The sequence below is a fragment of the Episyrphus balteatus genome (genome assembly GCF_945859705.1).
Source record: "Episyrphus balteatus chromosome X unlocalized genomic scaffold, idEpiBalt1.1 SUPER_X_unloc_1, whole genome shotgun sequence".
Classification (NCBI taxonomy): Eukaryota; Metazoa; Arthropoda; class Insecta; order Diptera; family Syrphidae; genus Episyrphus; species Episyrphus balteatus.
The window spans coordinates 242,501-252,500 of NW_026605125.1; the positions used below are offsets into that span (position 1 = coordinate 242,501).

A 10,000-nucleotide genomic window follows, 5' to 3' on the forward strand; every position below is an offset into this window, starting at 1 on the left:
AAAAAACATGCAAATATGATACTAATACAAAATAAAAAGAAATATTCTAAGTGGAAAAAGACTTAGAAAAAATTTACAAAAAATAATTCCAAACAAAGACTTGGAAAAAATTTACAAATTACAATGCAAAAATATTCCAAGTGGAAAAAGACTTAGAAAAAATTTACAAAAAATAATTCCAAAGACTTGCAAAAAATTTACATCCAAAATAAGTCTACAAAAAATATTATTTTTCAAGTCCTTACTTCCATTCGGAGACTTTAAAATGTCTGTAAAAAAAGTTCAACCACATTTTGATAGATAGTAGGTTTTTTAAATTATTTTTCGTGATACTCTGAATCAGTGATATTATTGAAGTAGAAAAAAAACACACTTCCATACATTCGGGACATGGAAAATCCATGAAAAAACTTCACTCAAGTCTATTTTATTAACAAACTTTTCAACATCAACAACTCCCAACATCAAATTCAATTCAAAATTTATATTAACAAAAATATAAAAAAATAAAAAATATAAAAAGTCCAAACAAATTTTTAACATTCAAAATTGACTTTTACCAACCTAGTAAAACTCGACCGCAATCAAGTGCATTTTTGGGCCATTTTTCCGATTTATTTTTTTCCAAAAATTTTATGTCCAAAATTTTTCTAAGTCGAAAAAAATTTTCAACATTGAAAATTGAGTTTTACCACCCTAGTAAAACTCGATCGCAACCAAGTGCGTTTTTGGGCCATTTAGTCAGCCGATTTAGTTGTTCTGAATAACATATATTATATAAAAAAGTCGAAAAAAATTTTCAACATTGAAAATTGACTTTTACCACCCTAGTAAAACTCGACCGCAACCAAGTGCGTTTTTGGGCCATTTTTCCGATTTATTAAGTAGAAAATTTTTTTCCAAAAATTTTATGTCCAAAATTTTTCTAAGTCGAACACTTGGTTGCAAGTGGTTTTTCCTACCCTAGTAAAACTCGACCGCAACCAAGTGCGTTTTTGGGCCTTTTTTCGGATTTCTGGAAAAAGTTGACTTTTTCCCATACAAAATTTTTCAAAAATTGCACTAAGTCCCAAAAAAAGGGTCAACTTTTTTTGTGAAAATTCGCCGAACCGAATGTATCCAAGTATGTTTCAAATCTATTTTACGGAATCGAGCATTTTCGATCCAAAAAGAGGAAAATATGAAGTTATTAGTTTGGTCATGTTATTTACCTCCACTTTGTTGTGAAAAAAACTCAAACTACCAAAGGGGGCGCATATTTTGATGTTAAGGAAACATGTATGTAAACCTCTTTCGATGTGGCTTTTTAAGTTGCAACGAATTAACTTACTGGTAATGTGGTATTATGATTGGGCGGGGACTCGCACCTCGTTTTCACCAAAAGTGGTACCACGGCGTTGTGGCTAAGAACACTGGCTTTGTGGCAAAGATGTCAAAAAAAAATACTTTAAGTAAAGTAATGTCGAAAAAAAAATAATAAATATTAATTTCCAATTGGGATTATTTGTTGAACATAAAAATGTTCATAAAGAAAAATTATTAAAAAGAATTATTAATTCTATATCATAAATAAATGGTTTATTTTATAAAAATATTCCAAAAACACTTCAATATATTGAAGTAAAAGAAAATATTAGAAATTTGAAAATAATCATTGATATGTATTTGTGAAAGGTGCTACACTAAAATTTAACAATATCAGAGTTCACCATACGGTAGGAGTTCTCTTTGTTAAAATAAAAATAGTTGTTATATGAAACCTTTGTGAAATGCATTTTCCCTCATTTTCCAGATAAAAGTAAAAATACAAAATACCCATACAAAATACCCATACAAAATACATACAAATAAATAAAAATAAAAATAAATTTACCAAAAAATATATACAAATAAAAATTGTGTTGGTAAAAAAAATAAAATAATAATTATCCCTATTAGGGAGGATATAAAACAAAAAGTATGTATAAATATAAATAAATAAAAAAAAAAAAAATAAAAACTTTATCATTGGATTTATTGAGAGGAGATTGATGTTATTTTTCAAAATTTCAAATAATATTAAAAATAAAATATTATAACATTATTCTGGTTGATCCTGCCAGTAGTTATATGCTTGTCTCAAAGATTAAGCCATGCATGTCTAAGTACACACGAATTAAAAGTGAAACCGCAAAAGGCTCATTATATCAGTTATGGTTTATTAGATCGTTAACAGTTACTTGGATAACTGTGGTAATTCTAGAGCTAATACATGCAATATAAACACGGACCTTTTGGAACGTGTGCTTTTATTAGGCTAAAACCAAGCGATTTCTTCGGAAATCGTTATAATGGTTGAACTCTAGATAATTTGCCGATCGTATGGTCTAGTACCGACGACAGATCTTTCAAATGTCTGCCCTATCAACTATTGATGGTAGTATCTAGGACTACCATGGTTGCTACGGGTAACGGGGAATCAGGGTTCGATTCCGGAGAGGGAGCCTGAGAAACGGCTACCACATCTAAGGAAGGCAGCAGGCGCGTAAATTACCCACTCCCAGTTCGGGGAGGTAGTGACGAAAAATAACAATACAGGACTCATATCCGAGGCCCTGTAATTGGAATGAGTACACTTTAAATCCTTTAACAAGGACCAATTGGAGGGCAAGTCTGGTGCCAGCAGCCGCGGTAATTCCAGCTCCAATAGCGTATATTAAAGTTGTTGCGGTTAAAACGTTCGTAGTTGAATTTGTGCTTCATACGGGTAGTACAACTACAATTGTGGATTGTACATTACCTTATGTATGCAAGCGTATTATCGGTGGAGTTCTTATACATTTATGATACTTATGTACCATTATGTATTCCTCCTATTAAAACCTGCTTCAGTGCTCTTCATCGAGTGCTGTTGTGGGCCGTTACAATTACTTTGAACAAATTAGAGTGCTTAAAGCAGGCTCCAAATGCCTGAATATTTTGTGCATGGAATAATGAAATAAGACTTCTGATCTACTTTCATTGGTTTTTAGATCAAGAGGTAATGATTAATAGAAGCAGATTGGGGGCATTAGTATTACGACGCGAGAGGTGAAATTCTTGGACCGTCGTAAGACTAACTTAAGCGAAAGCATTTGCCAAAGATGTTTTCATTAATCAAGAACGAAAGTTAGAGGTTCGAAGGCGATCAGATACCGCCCTAGTTCTAACCATAAACGATGCCAGCTAGCAATTGGGTGTAGCTACTTCTATGGCTCTCTCAGTCGCTTCCCGGGAAACCAAAGCTTTTGGGCTCCGGGGGAAGTATGGTTGCAAAGCTGAAACTTAAAGGAATTGACGGAAGGGCACCACCAGGAGTGGAGCCTGCGGCTTAATTTGACTCAACACGGGAAAACTTACCAGGTCCGAACATAAGCGTGTAAGACAGATTGATAGCTCTTTCTCGAATCTATGGGTGGTGGTGCATGGCCGTTCTTAGTTCGTGGAGTGATTTGTCTGGTTAATTCCGATAACGAACGAGACTCAAATATATTAAATAGATGCTTTCAGGATTATGATGTTGAAGCTTTCATAGCCTTCATTCATGAATATAGTAAAATATAATTGTGTTTGAATGTGTTTATGTTAGTGGAGTCGTACCTGTTTGTTTGTCCCATTATAAGGACACTAGCTTCTTAAATGGACAAATTGCGTCTAGCAATAATGAGATTGAGCAATAACAGGTCTGGAATGCCCTTAGATGTCCTGGGCTGCACGCGCGCTACAATGAAAGTATCAACGTGTATTTCCTAGACCGAGAGGTCCGGGTAAACCGCTGAACCACTTTCATGCTTGGGATTGTGAACTGAAACTGTTCACATGAACTTGGAATTCCTAGTAAGTGCGAGTCATTAACTCGTATTGATTAAGTCCCTGCCCTTTGTACACACCGCCCGTCGCTACTACCGATTGAATTATTTAGTGAGGTCTCCGGACGTGATCACTGTGACGCTAACGTGTTACGGTTGTTTCGCAGAAGTTGACCAAACTTGATGGTTTAGAGGAAGTAAAAGTCGTAACAAGGTTTCCGTAGGTGAACCTGCGGAAGGATCATTAACGTGATTTTTCCAATAAAATAAAATTTATATATATTTAATATATATAAAAAAGAAAAATAAAATATAAAAATAAAAATGTACAATTATGGTACAAAATGTATAAAATATACAATAAATATATAAACAAATACAAAAAAGAATACTTCAAAAGAAGTAAAAATACAAATACAAATTAGACTGGGTGTGTTACTATAAGTAATGCATTCAGTCTTTTTTTTTCAAAAAAAATTAAGAACAAAGTATTTAAACGGTAGCCAATTGTCATCGTCATCGAAATAGTGACGCTTATGAAAATATATATATGAATAAACAAACTTGCTATAGCAAAAGTCGAACAACAAAGGTGTCGTACCCTTCGGGGTAATATCCTCCTGGGTGTAAAAACCCGCCCTTCGGCGTGGCGTGTATACGTTGCGACGAATTAACCCCTAAAGGTGTCGTACTTGGACAATATCCCGGTACTATCCGGCTAAAACGCATAGCATAAGTTGTAACGATATATATATAATAAAAAAAAAACAAATACAAAATAGACTGGGTGTGTTACTATAAGTAATGCATTCAGTCTTTTTTTTTCAAAAAAAAATATGAACAAAATATTTAAATGGTAGCCAAATGGTGTCGTCATCTAAATAGTGACGTTTTTAGCCAATATACAAAAACAAATTAGACTGGGTGTGTTACTATATGTAATGCATTCAGTCTTTTTTTTTTCAAAAAAAAAATATGAACAAAATATTTAAATCGTAGCCAAATGGTGTTGTCATCTAAATAGTGACGTTATAACCAAAATACAAAAACAAATTAGACTGGGTGTATTACTATAAGTAATGCATTCGGTCTTTTTTTTTCAAAAAAAAATATGAACAAAATATTTAAATGGTAGCCAATTGTCATCGTCATCGAAATAGTGACGCTTATGAAAATATATATATGCATAAACAAACTTGCTAGAGCAAAAGTCGAAAAAACAAAGGTGTCGTACCCTTCGGGGTAATATCCTCCTGGGTGTAAAAACCCGCCCTTCGGCGTGGCGTGTATACGTTGCGACGAATTAACCCCTAAAGGTGTCGTACTTGGACAATATCCCGGTACTATCCGGCTAAAACGCATAGCATAAGTTGTAACGATATATATATATAAAAATAAAAATGTATAAAAATGTTGTACTTAGATTTCTTTAAAAGAAATTTATAAGTTAACGATTCTTTGGAATTGGACATTCGCAACATAAAAAAAATACATAAAATATAAAAAGAAATAAATTTTTATTTCTTAAAAAAAAAAATTGACTAAATATAAAATAAAAAAATAATAATACTCTAAGCGGTGGATCACTTGGCTCATGGGTCGATGAAGAACGCAGCAAACTGTGCGTCATCGTGTGAACTGCAGGACACATGAACATCGACATTTTGAACGCATATAGCAGTCCATGCTGTTATGTACTTTAATTAATTTTGAAGTGCTGCTTGGACTACATATGGTTGAGGGTTGTGATACTATGCTAAATAAGCTGCTTTTGATTTATCAAATGCGCATGTTATATTATTGGATTTGTAAAAATTCATAATATTAAAATATAATATATACCTCAAAATAATATCGAGCGACAGTAAGTTCGTTTTATCTATTTTTTAGAGGATGTTAGTATATAAAAATTTCTAACATTGCAGATCGTTGTCATAATATAATTTGGCAATTGAGGCATTCTACTTGAATTGATAAAATGGCTGAAATGATCGATATATAAAAAATATTTTGAATTGAGTATATAAAATTATTAAGCAAATAAAAAGTGTTAAGCAACCTCAACTCATATGAGATAACTCCCCGAATTTAAGCATATTAATGAGGGAAGGAAAAGAAACTAACAAGGATTTTCTTAGTAGCGGCGAGCGAAAAGAAATCAGTTCAGCACTAAGCCATTTTGTCTTTATGGCAAATATGGGATGCAGTGTATGGAACATCTATAATCTAGTATGAGAAATTAACGATTTAAGTCCTTCTTAAATGAGGCCATTTACCCATAGAGGGTGCCAGGCCCGTATAACGTTAATGATTACTAGAAGGTGTTTCCAAAGAGTCGTGTTGCTTGATAGTGCAGCACTAAGTGGGTGGTAAACTCCATCTAAAACTAAATATAACCATGAGACCGATAGTAAACAAGTACCGTGAGGGAAAGTTGAAAAGAACTCTGAATAGAGAGTTAAATAGTACGTGAAACTGCTTAGAGGTTAAGCCCGATGAACCTGAATATCCATTATGGAAAATTCAATACTAATATAAAAATATATAAAAAATATTTTAACAATAGTGTGCAATTTTTCCATATAAGGACATTGTAATCTGTTAATGTAATAAATATTTATCATAAGATCCATTACTTAAGTTTATTCAAATTGTTTATCTTCGGATTTTCAACATAAAATAAATGTTTTGGATTTGATAAATCATTGACAGATATAATTATATATTGTGCTTAAATTTTTCGGAATTTTACAATGGTAAATAGATCTATTGATTTGTTTATTTATATTGTATGCACTTTTATGATTAACAATGCGATAGATTCAGGATACCTTCGGGACCCGTCTTGAAACACGGACCAAGGAGTCTAACATATGTGCAAGTCATTGGGTATTTTTAATAAAACCCAATGGCATAATTAACTTAACTTAATTTAATGGGATTAGTTTATAATTTGTTATGAATTATTTATTCAATCCCGGGGCGTTCTATACAGTTATGCATAATGATATTTATATTATTTATGCCTCTAACTAGAGCGTACCTTGAGCATATATGCTGTGACCCGAAAGATGGTGAACTATACTTGATCAGGTTGAAGTCAGGGGAAACCCTGATGGAAGACCGAAACAGTTCTGACGTGCAAATCGATTGTCAGAATTGAGTATAGGGGCGAAAGACTAATCGAACCATCTAGTAGCTGGTTCCCTCCGAAGTTTCCCTCAGGATAGCTGGTGCAATTAAAAATTATATAAAATAATCTTATCTGGTAAAGCGAATGATTAGAGGCCTTAGGGTCGAAACGATCTTAACCTATTCTCAAACTTTAAATGGGTAAGAACCTAGCCTTTCTTGATATGAAGGTTTTGGTTGTGATATATTGTGCCCAGTGGGCCACTTTTGGTAAGCAGAACTGGCGCTGTGGGATGAACCAAACATAATGTTAAGGTGCCAAAATTAACAACTCATGCAGATACCATGAAAGGCGTTGGTTGCTTAAAACAGCAGGACGGTGGCCATGGAAGTCGGAATCCGCTAAGGAGTGTGTAACAACTCACCTGCCGAAGCAACTAGCCCTTAAAATGGATGGCGCTTAAGTTGTATACCTATACATTATCGCTAAAGTAGATGGTTTATTTTCGATCTGATTGAATTTAAATTTTGAAACTTTAGTGAGTAGGAGGGTACAATGGTGTGCTTAGAAGTGTTTGGCGTAAGCCTGCATGGAGCCGCTATTGGTACAGATCTTGGTGGTAGTAGCAAATAATCGAATGAGACCTTGGAGGACTGAAGTGGAGAAGGGTTTCGTGTGAACAGTGGTTGATCACGAGTTAGTCGGTCCTAAGTTCAAGGCGAAAGCTGAAAATTTTCAAGTTATAAAAAATAAAAAATAAAAATTAAAAAAACATTTTAATAAATTACAAAAATATATATATTATGTTATTAAAAATAAAAAAAAAAAAAAATATAAAAAAAAATATATGAGCAAATATAAATAAAAAAAATATACAAAAGTATATAAAAAAAAATATTAAAATAAAAAATTAAAAATACAAAAATATATATTATTATTATATGAAATAAAAAATACAAAAATAAATATTTAAAACACTTGATAAATTTTGAACGAAAGGGAATACGGTTCCAATTCCGTAACCTGTTGAGTATCCGTTTGTTATTAAAAATGGGCTTTTTGCTCATCCTGGCAACAGGAACGACCATAAAGAAGCCGTCGAGAGATATCGAAAGAGTTTTCTTTTCTGTTTTATAGTCGTACTACCATGGAAGTCTTTCGAAGAGAGATATGGTAGATGGACTAGAAGAGCATGACATTTACTGTTGTGTCGATATTTTCTCCTCGGACCTTGAAAATTTATGGTGGGATTACGCAAACTTCTCAACAGGCCGTACCGATATCCGCAGCTGGTCTCCAAGGTGAAGAGTCTCTAGTCGATAGAATAATGTAGGTAAGGGAAGTCGGCAAATTAGATCCGTAACTTCGGGATAAGGATTGGCTCTGAAGATTGAGATAGTCGGGCTTGAATTGGAAGCAATAACATGGTTTATGTACTCGTTCTGGGTAAATAAAAATTCTTGAATTTTGTTCCCCGGATAGTAGTTTACGTAACCAATTGTGGAATTTTCTTGCTAAAAATCTTAAGATATATCGCAAGGTATGTTCTTTTGATTTATAACGACTATCAATTAACAATCAATTCAGAACTGGCACGGACTTGGGGAATCCGACTGTCTAATTAAAACAAAGCATTGTGATGGCCCTAACGGGTGTTGACACAATGTGATTTCTGCCCAGTGCTCTGAATGTCAAAGTGAAGAAATTCAAGTAAGCGCGGGTAAACGGCGGGAGTAACTATGACTCTCTTAAGGTAGCCAAATGCCTCGTCATCTAATTAGTGACGCGCATGAATGGATTAACGAGATTCCTACTGTCCCTATTTACTCCCCCAAGCGGAGGCAGCCTTATCGCGGCTTGGGGGTTAAGTAGGTATCGTGTGTAGTTTCTGCACAGATACCGAAACCAATAGTCTCCACAGGGTTGAACATGATTGTAATTGATTTGAAATGTTTTTGAAAAGAGTTTTTTTGTATTTTTAAAGAAAGAAATCCGTGTTTAAAGAGGTTTAAGAGGAAGTAAAAGGTTTTAACGGTTTGGGTTGATTCGTAACTCAGGGATCAACTTTCTTGTAATTGTGGAACCCATCTCAGGACACTATGCTGAGTACCGGGAAAGCAATTGCAATGTATACTGAGGTAGATGATTTATCATCGAACCGGATAGCTTGTTGCCGGACGTCTTTGGCGTGAAGCGAAGCAAGTGCGAAGTATGAATGTACCTAGCGCGGGACCATTGTCGTGATGGAATAAGGTTGAAGTCGTAACTCAGGGGTCAACCTTCATAAGTTAATGTCTGCAGTAACCGATCTCAGGATATAATCTGAGTAAAGGGGTCGAGGCATTTTCATTAACACTGAGGTAGAATGGTTTTTACTGGTCGAACCGGATAGCTTGTTGTCGGACGTCTTTGGCGTGAAGCGAAGCAAGTGCGAAGTACGAATGTACCTAGCGCGGGACCATTGTCGTGATGGAATAAGGTTGAAGTCGTAACTCAGGGGTCAACCTTCATAAGTTAATGTCTTCAGTAACCCATCTCAGGACACTATGCTGAGTAACGGGGATGAGGCATTTTCATTAACACTGAGGTAGAATGGTTTTTACTGGTCGAACCGGATAGCTTGTTGTCGGACGTCTTTGGCGTGAAGCGAAGCAAGTGCGAAGTACGAATGTACCTAGCGCGGGACCATTGTCGTGATGGAATAAGGTTGAAGTCGTAACTCAGGGTTTCAACCTTCATAAGTTAATGTCTGCAGTAACCGATCTCAGGATATAATCTGAGTAAAGGGGTCGAGGCATTTTCATTAACACTGAGGTAGATGATTTATCATCGAACCGGATAGCTTGTTGTCGGACGTCTTTGACGTGAAGCGAAGCATGTTCTGAGTACTTGTACTTAGTGCAGAGCCATTGTCGTGATGGTCGAGTTGGTGCTCATTGACCCTCTGTGGTGCTCGTTGAAACTACTATACAAGTGCCGAGACCTTTTCAGGTCTCTCAGCCTTAAAAGGTAGTGAATAACAAATGAGACAAATATAACC

The 10,000-nt window shown here is 34.8% G+C and overlaps 2 non-coding genes and 1 pseudogene across 2 annotated transcripts; all 3 read left to right on the forward strand.

Moving 5' to 3' along the window:
- The first annotated feature begins 2,082 nt into the window (after positions 1–2,082).
- On the forward strand, positions 2,083–4,074 carry LOC129920758 (small subunit ribosomal RNA). Its single transcript, XR_008773314.1, has one exon. It is a non-coding gene; the product is annotated as a small subunit ribosomal RNA (ribosomal RNA).
- Positions 4,075–5,394: 1,320 nt separating this feature from the next.
- On the forward strand, positions 5,395–5,573 carry LOC129920830 (5.8S ribosomal RNA). Its single transcript, XR_008773367.1, has one exon. It is a non-coding gene; the product is annotated as a 5.8S ribosomal RNA (ribosomal RNA).
- Positions 5,574–5,882: 309 nt separating this feature from the next.
- LOC129920812 (large subunit ribosomal RNA) overlaps positions 5,883–10,000 on the forward strand; it is a 6,029-nt pseudogene continuing 1,911 nt past the window's right edge.